The 17,748-nt window shown below is 41.4% G+C and overlaps 1 non-coding gene across 1 annotated transcript; it reads left to right on the top strand.

Annotated features, from left to right (window-relative positions):
- Positions 1-10,946: 10,946 nt before the first annotated feature.
- On the top strand, positions 10,947-11,019 carry TRNAK-CUU (transfer RNA lysine (anticodon CUU)). Its single transcript has one exon. It is a non-coding gene; the product is annotated as a tRNA-Lys (tRNA).
- The last annotated feature ends 6,729 nt before the right edge of the window (positions 11,020-17,748 follow it).

The raw sequence follows: 17,748 nt of genomic DNA, 5'->3' as shown, positions 1-17,748 counted from the left end.
CGACTGTCACTCCTACTTTTAAATTCACATATAAAGTAAAAAAAAGTGGATGGAGGGAAGGCCGCTGTGGTAGCTCAGTGCTTAGAGCATCGAACGCGTTATCCGAAGGTCGTAGGTTCATTTCCTGCCCACGGCTGGTTATTTTTTCATCCACTTTGCTTTTTTCTTATTTACATTTCATTGGTTCCAATAACTTCCCCTGTACATTCCTCGGCATTACTGTCTGTTAGATCTCAATAATATTGTGTTAAAACACGGAAAAACGAGCCCTTAGGGGTACACTTCTTCCCCTTATGTCAATGAACGAGGGTCTCGTATTGGCAGACTTGGTGTGTTTAGGTTGTATAAGAGGGACAATTATTCAGCTGCCCGCTCATAATAAGTTCACGTGCTACGTGACGCCAAGCATGCGCATAGGAGTGTTTTCACATTCGTCGTTTGGCCTATAGATGGCGCTGACTGTCACTTCTTCTAAAATCACATATAAATTAAAAAAAGCCGCTGTGGTAGCTCAGTGGTTAGAGCATCGAACGCGTTACTCGAAGGTCGTAGGTTCGATTCCTGCCCACGACTGGTTATTTTTTCATCCACTTTTCTTTTTTCTTATTTACATTTCATTGGTTCCAATAACTTCCCCTGTACATTCCTCGGCATTACTGTCTGTTAGATCTCAATAATATTGTGTTAAAACACGGAAAAACGAGCCCTTAGGTATACACTTCTTTCCGTTATTTCATTGAACAAGGGTCTCGTACTCGCTGAATTGGTGTGTTTAGGTTGTATAAGAGGGACAAATAATCAGCTGCCCGCTGATAATAAGTTCACGTGCTACGTGATGCCAAACATGCGCATAAGAGTGTTTTCACATTCGTCGTTTGGCTTATAGATGGCGCTGACTGTCGCTCCTACTTCCAAATTCACATATAAACTCAAAAAAGTGGATGAAGGGAAGGCCGCTGTGGTAGCTCAGTGGTTAGACCATCGAACGCATTATTTGAAGGGCGTAGGTTCGATTTCTGCCCACGGCTGGTTATTTTTCCATCCACTTTTCTTTCTTCTTATTTACATTCCATTGGTTCTAATAACTTCCCCTGTACACTCCTTGGCATGACTGTCTGTTAGATCTCATTAATATTGTGTTAAAACACGTAAAAACGAGCCCTTAGGTATACACTTCTTTCCCTTATTTCATTGAACGAGGGTCTCGTATTGGCAGACTCTGTGTGTTTAGGTTGTATAAGAGGGACAATTAATCAGCTGCCCGCTCATAATAAGTTTATGTGCTACATGACGCCAAACATGCGCATAAGAGTGTTTTCACATTCGTCGTTTGGCCTATAGATGGCGCTGACTGTTACTCCTTCCTCTAAGTTCACATATAAACTAAAAAAAGTGTATGGAAGGAAGGCCGTTGTGGTAGCTCAGTGGTTAGAGCTACGAACGCGTTATTCGAAGGTCGCAGGTTCGATTCCTGCCCACGGCTGGTTACTTTTTCATCCACTTTTCTTTCTTCCTATTTACATTCCATTGGTTCTAATAACTTCCCCTGTACATTCCTTGGCATTACTGTCTTAGATCTCATTATTATTGTGTTAAAACACGGAAAAACGAGCCCTTAGGTATACACTTTTTTCCCTTATTTCATTGAACGAGGGTCTCGTACTGGCAGACTTGGTGTCTTTAGGTTGTATAAGAGGGACAATTATTGAGCTGCCCGCTCATAATAAGTTCACGTGCTACGTGACGCCAAACATGCGAATAAGAGTGTTTTCACAATTGTCGTTTTGCTTATAGATGGTGCTGACTGTCACTCCTACTTCTAAATTCACAGATAAACTCAAAAAAGTAGATGGAGGGAAGGCCGCTGTGGTAGCTAACTGATTAGAGCATCGAACACGTTATTCCAAGGTGTTAGGTTCGATTCCTGCCCACGGCTGGTTATTTTTTCATCCACTTTTCTTTCCTCTCATTTACATTCCATTGGTACTAATAACTTCCCCTGTACATTCCATGCCATTACTGTGTGTTAGATCTCATTATTATTGTGTTAAAACACGGAAAAACGAACCCTTAGGTATACACTTCTTTCCCTTATTTCATTGAACGAGGGTCTCGTACTGGTGGACTTGGTGTGTTTAGGTTGTATAAGAGGGACAATTAATCAGCTGTGCGCTCATAATAAGTTCACGTGCTACGTGACGCCAAACATGCGCATAAGAGTGTTTTCACAATCGTCGTTTTGCTTATAGATGGTTCTGACTGTCACTCCTACTTCTAAATTCACAGATAAACTAAAAAAAGTAGATGGAGGGAAGGCTGCTGTGGTAGATCAGTGGTTAGAGCATCGAACGCGTTATTAGAAGGTCGTAGGTTCGATTTCTGCCCACGTATGGTTAGTTTTTCATCAACTTTTCGTTCTTCCTATTTACATTCGATTGGAACTAATAACTTCCCCTGTACATTCCATGCCATTACTGTCTGTTAGATCTCATTATTATTGTGTTAAAACACAGAAAAACGAGCCCTTAGAAATACACTTCTTTCCCTTATTTCATTGATCGAGTGTCTCGTACTGGCAGAATTGGTGTGTTTAGGTTGTATAAGAGGGACAATGAGTCAGCTGCCGGCTCATAATAAGTTCACGTGCTACGTGACGCCAAACATGCGAATAAGAGTGTTTTCACATTCGTTGTTTGGCTTATAGATGGCGCCGACTGTCACTCCTACTTCCAAATTCACATACAAACTAAAAAAAGTGGATGGAGGGAAGGCCGCTGTGGTAGCTCAGTGGTTAGAGCATCGAACGCGTTATCCAAAGGTCGTAGGTTCGATTCCTGCCCACGGCTGGTTATTCTTTCATCCACTTTTCTTTTTTCTTATTTACATTTCATTGGTTCCAATAACTTCCCCTGTACATTCCTTGGCATTACTGTCTGTTAGATCTCATTAATATTGTGTTAAAACACGGAAAAACGAGTCCTTAGGTGTAAACTTCTTCCCCTTATGTCAATGAACGAGGGTCTCGTACTGGCAGACTTGGTGTGTTTAGGTTGTATAACAGGGACAATTATTCAGCTGCCCGCTCATAATAAGTTCACGTGCTACGTGACGCCAAACATGTGCATAAGTCCTGGACTGCTGGGATGCAGTCTTTTTCTGGTATGTTCTTCAAAGGACTTTGAAAAAGGATCGGCCTCTCGATGCCTATGGCATCAGATTTCTACCAGTATCAAATGAAGAAGGAATACCTTTCGACCTAGTTATGTTACTGGGCCTACACGGTATATGGCAATCTAGAATGGCGGTGCGCCATGCTGATGTTAATGCACGTCCGGTCAGGCAATATTTCTTTCAATCTGTCTGTTCGTTCGTGGAAGCACAAAAGGTTCAACAAGAGGTGCCCGAATGGCTTCATCAAGTAGAAAGCCTTCTACAGATGAAGGAATTTTAAAAAGCCTGTTAAATATGATGCTTTTTACCCCTTTTTTGTTTCATGTTTCTACTTTGTTTGATGTATATATGTGTGTGAATGTTGTATGTAAACAGGCAATAAAGAAAAAAAAAAGCCAAACATGTGCATAAGTGTCTTTTCACGTTCGTCGTTTGGCTCATAGATGGCGCTGACTGTCACTCCTACTTCTATATTCGCACATAAACTCAAAAAAGTGGATGGAGGGAAGGCCACTGTGGTAGCTCAGTGGTTAGAGCATCGAACGCGTTATTCGAAGGTCGCAGGTTCGATTCCTGCCCAAGGCTGGTTACTTTTTCATCCACTTTTCTTTCTTCCTATTTACATTCCATTGGTTCTAATAACTTCCCCTGTACATTTCTTGTCATTACTGTCTGTTAGATCTCATTATTATTGTGTTAAAACACGGAAAAACGAGCCCTTATACATACACTTTTTTCCCTTATTTCATTGAACGAGGGTCTCGTACTGGCAGACTTGGTTTCTTTAGGTTGTATAAGAGGGACAATTAAACAGCTGCGCGCTCATAATAAGTTCACGTGCTACGTGACGCCAAACATGCGCATAAGAGTGTTTTCACAATCGTCGTTTTGCCTATAGATGGTGCTGACTGTCACTCCTACTTCTGCATTCACAGATAAACTCAAAAAAGTAGATGGAGGGAAGGCCGCTTTGGTAGATCAGTGGCTAGAGCATCGAACGCCTTATTCGAAGGTCATACGTTCGATTCCTGCCCACGGCTGGTTATTTTTCATCCACTTTTCTTTCTCCTTATTTACATTCCATTGGTTCTAATAACTTCCCTTGTACATTTTTTGGCATTACTGTCTGTCAGATCTCATTAAGATTGTGTTAAAACACGGAAAAACCAGCCCTTAGGTATACACTTCTTTCCCTTATTTCATTGAACGAGTGTCTCGTACTGGCAGAATTGGCGTGTTTAGGTTGTATAAAAGCGACAATTAGTCAGCTGCCCGCTCATAATAAGTTCACGTGCTACGTGACGCCAAACATGCGCATAAGAATGTTTTCAAAATCGTCGTTTTGCTTATAGATGGTGCTGACTGTCACTCCTACTTCTAAATTCACAGATAAACTCAAAAAATTAGATGGAGGGAAGGCCGCTGTGGTAGCTCAGTGGTTAGAGCATCGAACGCGTTATTCGAAGGTCGTAGGTTCGATTCCTGCCCACGACTGGTTATTTTTTCATCCACTTTTCTTCTTATTTACATTCCATTGGTTCTAATAACTTCCCCTGTACATTCCTTGGCATTACTGTCTGTTAGATCTCATTATTATTGTGTTAAAACACGGAAAAACGAGCCCTTAGGTATACACTTCTTTCCGTTATTTCATTGAACAAGGGTCTCGTACTCGCTGAATTGGTGTGTTTAGGTTGTATAAGAGGGACAAATAATCAGCTGCCCGCTGATAATAAGTTCACGTGCTACGTGATGCCAAACATGCGCATAAGAGTGTTTTCACATTCGTCGTTTGGCTTATAGATGGCGCTGACTTTCGCTCCTACTTCCAAATTCACATATAAACTCAAAAAAGTGGATGAAGGGAAGGCCGCTGTAGTAGCTCAGTGGTTAGACCATCGAACGCATTATTTGAAGGGCGTAGGTTCGATTTCTGCCCACGGCTGGTTATTTTTCCATCCAATTTTCTTTCTTATTATTTACATTCCATTGGTTCTAATAACTTCCCATGTACATTCCTTGGCATGAGTGTCTGTTAGATCTCATTAATATTGTGTTAAAACACGTAAAAACGAGCCCTTAGGTATACACTTCTTTCCCTTATTTCATTGAACGAGGGTCTCGTATTGGCAGACTCTGTGTGTTTAGGTTGTATAAGAGGGACAATTAATCAGCTGCCCGCTCATAATAGGTTCACGTGCTACGTGACGCCAAACATGCGCATAAGAGTGTTTTCACATTCGTCGTTTGGCCTATAGATGGCGCTGACTGTTATTCCTTCTTCTAAGTTCACATATAAACTAAAAAAAGTGGATGGAAGGAAGGCCGCTGTGGTAGCTCAGTGGTTAGAGCATCGAACGCGTTATTCGAAGGTCGCAGGTTCGATTCCTGCCCACGGCTGGTTACTTTTTCATCCACTTTTCTTTCTTCCTATTTACATTCCATTGGTTCTAATAACTTCCCCTGTACATTCCTTGGCATTACTGTCTTAGATCTCATTATTATTGTGTTGAAACACGGAAAAACGAGCCCTTAGGTATACACTTTTTTCCCTTATTTCATTGAACGAGGGTGTTGTACTGGCAGACTTGGTGTCTTTAGGTTGCATAAGAGGGACAATTAATCAGCTGCCCGCTCATAATAAGTTCACGTGCTACGTGACGCCATACATGCGAATAAGAGTGTTTTCACAATCGTCGTTTTGCTTATAGATGGTGCTGACTGTCACTCCTACTTCTAAATTCACAGATAAACTCAAAAAAGTAGATGGAGGGAAGGCCGCTGTGGTAGCTCAGTGGTTAGAGCATCGAACGCGTTATTCGAAGGTCGCAGGTTCGATTCCTGCCCACGGCTGGTTAGTTTTTCATCAACTTTTCGTTTTTCCTATTTACATTCGATTGGAACTAATAACTTCCCCTGTACATTCCATGCCATTACTGTCTGTTAGATCTCATTATTATTGTGTTAAAACACAGAAAAACGAGCCCTTAGAAATACACTTCTTTCCCTTATTTCATTGATCGAGTGTCTCGTACTGGCAGAATTGGTGTGTTTAGGTTGTATAAGAGGGACAATTAATCAGCTGCCCGCTCATAATAAGTTCACGTGCTACGTGACGCCATACATGCGAATAAGAGTGTTTTCACAATCGTCGTTTGGCTTATAGATGGCGCTGACTGTCACTACTACTTCTAAATTCACATATAAACTCAAAAAAGTAGATGGAGGGAAGGCCGCTGTAGTAGCTCAGTGGTTAGAGCATCTAACGCGTTATTCGAAGGTCGTAGGATCGATATCTGCCCACGGCTGGTTATTTATTCATCCACTTTTCTTTCTTCCTATGTACAATCCATTGGTTCTAATAACTTCCCCTGTACATTCCTTGGCATGACTGTCTGTAGATCTCATTAATATTGTGTTAAAACACGGAAAAACGAGTCCTTAGGTGTAAAATTCTTCCCCTTATGTCAATGAACGAGGGTCTCGTACTGGCAGACTTGGTGTGTTTAGGTTGTATAACAGGGACAATTATTCAGCTGCCCGCTCATAATAAGTTCACGTGCTACGTGACGCCAAACATGTGCATAAGTCCTGGACTGCTGGGATGCAGTCTTTTTCTGGTATGTTCTTCAAAGGACTTTGAAAAAGGATCGGCCTCTCGATGCCTATGGCATCAGATTTCTACCAGTATCAAATGAAGAAGGAATACCTTTCGACCTAGTTATGTTACTGGGCCTACACGGTATATGGCAATCTAGAATGGCGGTGCGCCATGCTGATGTTAATGCACGTCCGGTCAGGCAATATTTCTTTCAATCTGTCTGTTCGTTCGTGGAAGCACAAAAGGTTCAACAAGAGGTGCCCGAATGGCTTCATCAAGTAGAAAGCCTTCTACAGATGAAGGAATTTTAAAAAGCCTGTTAAATATGATGCTTTTTACCCCTTTTTTGTTTCATGTTTCTACTTTGTTTGATGTATATATGTGTGCGAATGTTGTATGTAAACAGGCAATAAAGAAAAAAAAAGCCAAACATGTGCATAAGTGTCTTTTCACATTCGTCGTTTGGCTCATAGATGGCGCTGACTGTCACTCCTACTTCTATATTCGCACATAAACTCAAAAAAGTGGATGGAGGGAAGGCCACTGTGGTAGCTCAGTGGTTAGAGCATCGAACGCGTTATTCGAAGGTCGCAGGTTCGATTCCTGCCCAAGGCTGGTTACTTTTTCATCCACTTTTCTTTCTTCCTATTTACATTCCATTGGTTCTAATAACTTCCCCTGTACATTTCTTGCCATTACTGTCTGTTAGATCTCATTATTATTGTGTTAAAACACGAAAAAACGAGCCCTTATACATACACTTTTTTCCCTTATTTCATTGAACGAGGGTCTCGTACTGGCAGACTTGGTTTCTTTAGGTTGTATAAGAGGGACAATTAAACAGCTGCGCGCTCATAATAAGTTCACGTGCTACGTGACGCAAACATGTGCATAAGAGTGTTTTCACAATCGTCGTTTTGCCTATAGATGGTGCTGACTGTCACTCCTACTTCTGCATTCACAGATAAACTCAAAAAAGTAGATGGAGGGAAGGCCGCTTTGGTAGATCAGTGGCTAGAGCATCGAACGCGTTATTCGAAGGTCATACGTTCGATTCCTGCCCACGGCTGGTTATTTTTCATCCACTTTTCTTTCTCCTTATTTACATTCCATTGGTTCTAATAACTTCCCTTGTACATTTTTTGGCATTACTGTCTGTCAGATCTCATTAAGATTGTGTTAAAACACGGAAAAACCAGCCCTTAGGTATACACTTCTTTCCCTTATTTCATTGAACGAGTGTCTCGTACTGGCAGAATTGGCGTGTTTAGGTTGTATAAAAGGGACAATTAGTCAGCTGCCCGCTCATAATAAGTTCACGTGCTACGTGACGCCAAACATGCGCATAAGAATGTTTTCAAAATCGTCGTTTTGCTTATAGATGGTGCTGACTGTCACTCCTACTTCTAAATTCACAGATAAACTCAAAAAAGTAGATGGAGGGAAGGCCGCTGTGGTAGCTCAGTGGTTAGAGCATCGAACGCGTTATTCGAAGGTCGTAGGTTCGATTCCTGCCCACGACTGGTTATTTTTTCATCCACTTTTCTTCTTATTTACATTCCATTGGTTCTAATAACTTCCCCTGTACATTCCTTGGCATTACTGTCTGTTAGATCTCATTATTATTGTGTTAAAACACGGAAAAACGAGCCCTTAGGTATACACTTCTTTCCGTTATTTCATTGAACAAGGGTCTCGTACTCGCTGAATTGGTGTGTTTAGGTTGTATAAGAGGGACAAATAATCAGCTGCCCGCTGATAATAAGTTCACGTGCTACGTGATGCCAAACATGCGCATAAGAGTATTTTCACATTCGTCGTTTGGCTTATAGATGGCGCTGACTTTCGCTCCTACTTCCAAATTCACATATAAACTCAAAAAAGTGGATGAAGGGAAGGCCGCTGTAGTAGCTCAGTGGTTAGACCATCGAACGCATTATTTGAAGGGCGTAGGTTCGATTTCTGCCCACGGCTGGTTATTTTTCCATCCAATTTTCTTTCTTCTTATTTACATTCCATTGGTTCTAATAACTTCCCATGTACATTCCTTGGCATGAGTGTCTGTTAGATCTCATTAATATTGTGTTAAAACACGTAAAAACGAGCCCTTAGGTATACACTTCTTTCCCTTATTTCATTGAACGAGGGTCTCGTATTGGCAGACTCTGTGTGTTTAGGTTGTATAAGAGGGACAATTAATCAGCTGCCCGCTCATAATAGGTTCACGTGCTACGTGACGCCAAACATGCGCATAAGAGTGTTTTCACATTCGCCGTTTGGCCTATAGATGGCGCTGACTGTTATTCCTTCTTCTAAGTTCACATATAAACTAAAAAAAGTGGATGGAAGGAAGGCCGCTGTGGTAGCTCAGTGGTTAGAGCATCGAACGCGTTATTCGAAGGTCGCAGGTTCGATTCCTGCCCACGGCTGGTTACTTTTTCATCCACTTTTCTTTCTTCCTATTTACATTCCATTGGTTCTAATAACTTCCCCTGTACATTCCTTGGCATTACTGTCTTAGATCTCATTATTATTGTGTTGAAACACGGAAAAACGAGCCCTTAGGTATACACTTTTTTCCCTTATTTCATTGAACGAGGGTGTTGTACTGGCAGACTTGGTGTCTTTAGGTTGTATAAGAGGGACAATTAATCAGCTGCCCGCTCATAATAAGTTCACGTGCTACGTGACGCCATACATGCGAATAAGAGTGTTTTCACAATCGTCGTTTTGCTTATAGATGGTGCTGACTGTCACTCCTACTTCTAAATTCACAGATAAACTCAAAAAAGTAGATGGAGGGAAGGCCGCTGTGGTAGCTCAGTGGTTAGAGCATCGAACGCGTTATTCGAAGGTCGCAGGTTCGATTCCTGCCCACGGCTGGTTACTTTTTCATCCACTTTTCTTTCTTCCTATTTACATTCCATTGGTTCTAATAACTTCCCCTGTACATTCCTTGGCATTACTGTCTGTTAGATCTCATTAATATTGTGTTAAAACACGGAAAAACGAGCCCTTAGGTATACACTTTTTTCCCTTATTTCATTGAACGAGGGTCTCGTACTGGCAGACTTGGTGTGTTTAGGTTGTATAAGAGGGACAATTATTCAGCTGCCCGCTCATAATAAGTTAACGTGCTACGTGACGCCAAACATGCGCATAAGAGTGTTTTCACAATCGTTGTTTTGCTTATAGATGATGCTGACTGTCACTCCTAGTTCTAAATTCACAGATAAACTCAAAAAAGTAGATGGAGGGAAGGCCGCTGTGGTAGCTCAGTGGTTAGAGCATCGAACGCGTTATTCGAAGGTCATACGTTCGATTCCTGCCCACGGCTGTTTATTTTTTCATCCAATTTTCTTTCTTCTTATTTACATTTCATTGGTTCCAATAACTTCCCCTGTACATTCCTTGGCATTACTGTCTGTTAGATCTCATTAATATTGTGTTAAAACACGGAAAAACGAGCCCTTAGGTGTAAACGTCTTCCCCTTATGTCAATGAACGAGGGTCTCGTACTGGCAGACTTGGTGTATTTAGGTTGTATAAGAGGGACAATTAATCAGCTGCGCGCTCATAATAAGTTCACGTGCTACGTGACGCCAAACATGCGCATAAGAGTGTTTTCACAATCGTCGTTTTGCCTATAGATGGTGCTGACTGTCACTCCTACTTCTGCATTCACAGATAAACTCAAAAAAGTAGATGGAGGGAAGGCCGCTGTGGTAGCTCAGTGGTTAGAGCATCGAACGCGTTATTCGAAGGTCATAGGTTCGATTCCTGCCCACGGCTGTTTATTTTTTTATCCAATTTTCTTTCTTCTTATTTACATTCCATTGGTTCTAATAACTTCCCCTGTACATTCCTTGGCATTACTGTCTGTTAGATCTCATTAAGATTGTGTTAAAACACGGAAAAACGAGCCCTTAGGTATACACTTCTTTCCGTTATTTCATTGAACAAGGGTCTCGTACTCGCTGAATTGGTGTGTTTAGGTTGTATAAGAGGGACAAATAATCAGCTGCCCGCTGATAATAAGTTCACGTGCTACGTGACGCCAAACATGTGCATAAGTGTCTTTTCACATTCGTCGTTTGGCTCATAGATGGCGCTGACTGTCACTCCTACTTCTATATTCACATATAAACTCAAAAAAGTGGATGGAGGGAAGGCCGCTGTGGTAGCTCAGTGGTTAGAGCATCGAACGCTTTATTCGAAGGTCGCAGGTTCGATTCCTGCCCACGGCTGGTTACTTTTTCATCCACTTTTCTTTCTTCCTATTTACATTCCATTGGTTCTAATAACTTCCCCTGTACATTTCTTGCCATTACTGTCTGTTAGATCTCATTATTATTGTGTTAAAACACGGAAAAACGAGCCCTTAGGTATACACTTCTTTCCCTTATTTCATTGAACGAGTGTCTCGTACTGGCAGAATTGGTGTGTTTAGGCTGTATAAGAGGGAAAATTAGTCAGCTGCCACTCATAATAGGTTCACGTGCTACGTGACGCCAAACATGCGAATAAGAGTGTTTTTGCATTCGTTGTTTGGCTTATAGATGGCGCCGACTGTCACTCCTACTTTTAAATTCACATATAAAGTAAAAAAAAGTGGATGGAGGGAAGGCCGCTGTGGTAGCTCAGTGCTTAGAGCATCGAACGCGTTACCCGAAGGTCGTAGGTTCATTTCCTGCCCACGGCTGGTTATTTTTTCATCCACTTTGCTTTTTTCTTATTTACATTTCATTGGTTCCAATAACTTCCCCTGTACATTCCTCGGCATTACTGTCTGTTAGATCTCAATAATACTGTGTTAAAACACGGAAAAACGAGCCCTTAGGGGTACACTTCTTCCCCTTATGTCAATGAACGAGGGTCTCGTATTGGCAGACTTGGTGTGTTTAGGTTGTATAAGAGGGACAATTATTCAGCTGCCTGCTCATAATAAGTTCACGTGCTACGTGACGCCAAGCATGCGCATAGGAGTGTTTTCACATTCGTCGTTTGGCCTATAGATGGCGCTGACTGTCACTTCTTCTAAAATCACATATAAATTAAAAAAAAGCCGCTGTGGTAGCTCAGTGGTTAGAGCATCGAACGCGTTACTCGAAGGTCGTAGGTTCGATTCCTGCCCACGACTGGTTATTTTTTTCATCCACTTTTCTTTTTTCTTATTTACATTTCATTGGTTCCAATAACTTCCCCTGTACATTCCTCGGCATTACTGTCTGTTAGATCTCAATAATATTGTGTTAAAACACGGAAAAACGAGCCCTTAGGTATACACTTCTTTCCGTTATTTCATTGAACAAGGGTCTCGTACTCGCTGAATTGGTGTGTTTAGGTTGTATAAGAGGGACAAATAATCAGCTGCCCGCTGATAATAAGTTCACGTGCTACGTGATGCCAAACATGCGCATAAGAGTGTTTTCACATTCGTCGTTTGGCTTATAGATGGCGCTGACTGTCGCTCCTACTTCCAAATTCACATATAAACTAAAAAAAGTGGATGAAGGGAAGGCCGCTGTGGTAGCTCAGTGGTTAGACCATCGAACGCATTATATGAAGGGCGTAGGTTCGATTTCTGCCCACGGCTGGTTATTTTTCCATCCACTTTTCTTTCTTCTTATTTACATTCCATTGGTTCTAATAACTTCCCCTGTACACTCCTTGGCATGACTGTCTGTTAGATCTCATTAATATTGTGTTAAAACACGTAAAAACGAGCCCTTAGGTATACACTTCTTTCCCTTATTTCATTGAACGAGGGTCTCGTATTGGCAGACTCTGTGTGTTTAGGTTGTATAAGAGGGACAATTAATCAGCTGCCCGCTCATAATAAGTTTATGTGCTACATGACGTCAAACATGCGCATAAGAGTGTTTTCACATTCGTCGTTTGGCCTATAGATGGCGCTGACTGTTACTGCTTCTTCTAAGTTCACATATAAACTAAAAAAAGTGTATGGAAGGAAGGCCGTTGTGGTAGCTCAGTGGTTAGAGCTACGAACGCGTTATTCGAAGGTCGCAGGTTCGATTCCTGCCCACGGCTGGTTACTTTTTTATCCACTTTTCTTTCTTCCTATTTACATTCCATTGGTTCTAATAACTTCCCCTGTACATTCCTTGGCATTACTGTCTTAGATCTCATTAATATTGTGTTAAAACACGGAAAAACGAGCCCTTAGGTATACACTTTTTTCCCTTATTTCATTGAACGAGGGTCTCGTACTGGCAGACTTGGTGTCTTTAGGTTGTATAAGAGGGACAATTATTCAGCTGCCCGCTCATAATAAGTTCACGTGCTACGTGACGCCAAACATGCGAATAAGAGTGTTTTCACAATTGTCGTTTTGCTTATAGATGGTGCTGACTGTAACTCCTACTTGTAAATTCACAGATAAACTCAAAAAAGTAGATGGAGGGAAGGCCGCTGTGGTAGCTAACTGATTAGAGCATCGAACACGTTATTCCAAGGTGTTAGGTTCGATTCCTGCCCACGGCTGGTTATTTTTTCATCCACTTTTCTTTCTTCTCATTTACATTCCATTGGTTCTAATACCTTCCCCTGTACATTCCTTGGCATTACTATCTGTTAGATCTCATAAATAGTGTGTAAAAACACGGAAAAACGCGCCCTTACGTATAAACTTCTTTCCCTTATTTCATTGAATGAGGGTCTCGTACTGGTGGACTTGGTGTGTTTAGGTTGTATAAGAGGGACAATTAATCAGCTGCCCGCTCATAATAAGTTCACGTGCCACGTGACGCCAAACATGCGCATAAGAGTGTTTCACATTGTCGTTTGGCTTATAGATGGCGCTGACTGTCACTACTACTTCTAAATTCACATATAAACTCAAAAAAGTAGATGGAGGGAAGGCCGCTGTAGTAGCTCAGTGGTTAGAGCATCTAACGCGTTATTCGAAGGTCGTAGGATCGATATCTGCCCACGGCTGGTTATTTATTCATCCACTTTTCTTTCTTCCTATGTACAATCCATTGGTTCTAATAACTTCCCCTGTACATTCCTTGGCATGACTGTCTGTAGATCTCATTAATATTGTGTTAAAACACGAAAAAAACGAGTCCTTAGGTATACACTTCTTTCCCTTATTTCATTGAACGAGGGTCTCATACTGGCAGACTTGGTGTGTTTAGGTTGTATAAGAGGGACAATTATTCAGCTGCCCGCTCAAAATAAGTTCACGTGCTACGTGACGCCAAACATGCGCAAACGAGTGTTTTCACATTCTTCGTTTGGCTTATGGATACCGCTGACTGTCACTACTACTTCTAAATTCACATATAAACTAAAAAAAAGTGGATGGAGGGAAGGCTGCTGTGGTAGATCAGTGGTTAGAGCATCGAACGCGTTATTCGAAGGTCATAGGTTCGATTCCTGCCCACGGCTGTTTATTTTTTCATCCAATTTTCTTTCTTCTTATTTACATTCCATTGGTTCTAATAATTTCCTTGTACATTCCTTGGCATTACTGTCTGTTAGATCTCATTATTATTGTGTTAAAACACGGAAAAACGAGCCCTTAGAAATACCCTTCTTTCCCTTATTTCATTGAACGAGTGTCTCGTACTGGCAGAATTGGTGTGTTTAGGTTGTATAAGAGGGACAATTAGTCAGCAGCCCGCTCATAATAAGTTCACGTGCTACGTGACGTCAAACATACGAATAAGAGTGTTTTCACAATCGTTGTTTGGCTTATAGATGGCGCCGACTGTCACTCCTACTTCTAAATTCACATATAAACTAAAAAAAGTAGACGGAGGGAAGGCCGCTGTGGTAGCTCAGTGGTTAGAGCATCGAACGCGTTATCCGAAGGTCGTAGGTTCAATTCCTGCCCACGGCTGGTTAATTTTTCATCCACTCTTCTTTTTTCTTATTTACATTTCATTGGTTCCAATAACTTCCCCTGTACATTCCTTGGCATTACTGTCTGTTAGATCTCATTATTATTGTGTTAAACACGGAAAAAACGAGCCCTTAGGTGTACACTTCTTCCCCTTATGTCAATGAACGAGGGTCTCGTACTGGACCACTTGGTGTGTTTAGGTTGTATAAGAGGGACAATTATTCAGCTGCCCGCTCATAATAAGTTCACGTGCTACGTGACGCCAAACATGTGCATAAGTGTCTTTTCACATTCGTCGTTTGGCTCATAGATGGCGCTGACTGTCACTCCTACTTCTATATTCACATAGAAACTCAAAAAAGTGGATGGAGGGAAGGCCGCTGTGGTAGCTCAGTGGTTAGAGCATCGAACGCGTTATTCGAAGGTCATAGGTTCGATTCCTGCCCACGGCTGTTTATTTTTTCATCCAATTTTCTTTGTTCTTATTTACATTCCATTGGTTCTAATAACTTCCCCTGTACATTCCTTGGCATTACTGTCTGTTAGATCTCATTAAGATTGTGCTAAAACACGGAAAAACGAGCCCTTAGAAATACACTTCTTTCCCTTATTTCATTGAACGAGTGTCTCGTACTGGCAGACTTGGTGTCTTTAGGTTGTATAAGAGGGACAATTATACAGCTGCCCGCTCATAATAAGTTCACGTGCTACGTGACGCCAAACATGCGAATAAGAGTGTTTTCACAATTGTCGTTTTGCTTATAGATGGTGCTGACTGTCACTCCTACTTCTAAATTCACAGATAAACTCAAAAAAGTAGATGGAGGGAAGGCCGCTGTGGTAGCTAACTGATTAGAGCATCGAACACGTTATTCCAAGGTGTTAGGTTCGATTCCTGCCCACGGCTGGTTACTTTTTCATCCACTTTTCTTTCTTCCTATTTACATTCCATTGGTTCTAATAACTTCCCCTGTACATTTCTTGCCATTACTGTCTGTTAGATCTCATTAAGATTGTGTTAAAACACGGAAAAAAGAGCCCTTAGGTATACACTTTCCCTTATTTCATTGAACGAGTGTCTCGTACTGGCAGAATTGGTGTGTTTAGGTTGTATAAGAGGGACAATTAGTCAGCTGCCCGCTCATAATAAGTTCACGTGCTACGTGACGCCAAACATGCGCATAAGAGTGTTTTCACAATCGTCGTTTTGCATATAGATAGTGCTGACTGTCACTACTACTTCTAAATTCACAGATAAACTCAAAAAAGTAGATGGAGGGAAGGCCGCTGTGGTAGCTAACTGATTAGAGCATCGAACGCGTTATTCAAAGGTCATAAATTTGATTCCTGCTTACGGCTGGTTATTTTTTCATCCACTTATGTTTCTTCTTATTTACATTCCATTGGTTCTAATAACTTCCCCTGTACATTCCTTGGCATTACTATTTGTTGGATCTCATTAATAGTGTGTAAAAACACGGAAAAACGAGCCCTTAGGTATAAACTTCTTTCCCTTATTTCATTGAACGAGGGTCTCGTACTGGCAGACTTGGTGTGTTTAGGTTGTATAAGAGGGACAATTATTCAGCTGCCCGCTCATAATAAGTTCACGTGCTACGTGACGCCAAACATGCGCATAAGAGTGTTTTCACAATTGTCGTTTTGCTTATAGATGGTGCTGACTGTCACTCCTACTTCTAAATTCACAGATAAACTCAAAAAAGTAGATGGAGGGAAGGCCGCTGTGGTAGCTAACTGATTAGAGCATCGAACACGTTATTCCAAGGTGTTAGGTTCGATTCCTGCCCACGGCTGGTTACATTTTCATCCACTTTTCTTTCTTCCTATTTACATTCCATTGGTTCTAATAACTTCCCCTGTACATTTCTTGCCATTACTGTCTGTTAGATCTCATTAAGATTGTGTTAAAACACAGAAAAAAGAGCCCTTAGGTATACACTTCTTTCCCTTATTTCATTGAACGAGTGTCTCGTACTGGCAGAATTGGTGTGTTTAGGTTGTATAAGAGGGACAATTAGTCAGCTGCCCGCTCATAATAAGTTCACGTGCTACGTGACGCCAAACATGCGCATAAGAGTGTTTTCACAATCGTCGTTTTGCATATAGATAGTGCTGACTGTCACTACTACTTCTAAATTCACAGATAAACTCAAAAAAGTAGATGGAGGGAAGGCCGCTGTGGTAGCTAACTGATTAGAGCATCGAACGCGTTATTCAAAGGTCATAAATTCGATTCCTGCTTACGGCTGGTTATTTTTTCATCCACTTATGTTTCTTCTTATTTACATTCCATTGGTTCTAATAACTTCCCCTGTACATTCCTTGGCATTACTATCTGTTAGATCTCATTAATAGTGTGTAAAAACACGGAAAAACGAGCCCTTAGGTATAAACTTCTTTCCCTTATTTCATTGAACGAGGGCCTCGTACTGGCAGACTTGGTGTGTTTAGGTTGTATAAGAGGGACAATTAAACAGCTGCCCGCTCATAATAAGTTCACGTGCTACGTGACGCCAAACATGCGCATAAGAGTGTTTTCACAATCGTCGTTTTGCTTATAGATGGTGCTGACTGTCACTCCTACTTCTAAATTCACAGATAAACTCAAAAAAGTAGATAGAGGGAAGGCCGCTGTGGTAGCTCAGTGGTTAGAGCATCGAACGCGTTATTCGAAGGTCATAGGTTCGATTCCTGCCCACGGCTGTTTATTTTTTCATCCAATTTTCTTTGTTCTTATTTACATTCCATTGGTTCTAATAACTTCCCCTGTACATTCCTTGGCATTACTGTCTGTTAGATCTCATTAAGATTGTGTTAAAACACGGAAAAACGAGCCCTTAGGGGTACACTTCTTCCCCTTATGTCAATGAACGAGGGTCTCGTATTGGCAGACTTGGTGTGTTTAGGTTGTATAAGAGGGACAAATAATCAGCTGCCCGCTGATAATAAGTTCACGTGCTACGTGACGCCAAACATGTGCATAAGTGTCTTTTCACATTCGTCGTTTGGCTCATAGATGGCGCTGACTGTCACTCCTACTTCTATATTCACATATAAACTCAAAAAAGTGGATGGAGGGAAGGCC

The sequence above is a fragment of the Rhipicephalus microplus genome, chromosome 1 (genome assembly GCF_043290135.1).
Source record: "Rhipicephalus microplus isolate Deutch F79 chromosome 1, USDA_Rmic, whole genome shotgun sequence".
Lineage (NCBI taxonomy): Eukaryota > Metazoa > Arthropoda > Arachnida > Ixodida > Ixodidae > Rhipicephalus > Rhipicephalus microplus.
This window is presented reverse-complemented; position numbering and strand designations above follow the sequence as displayed.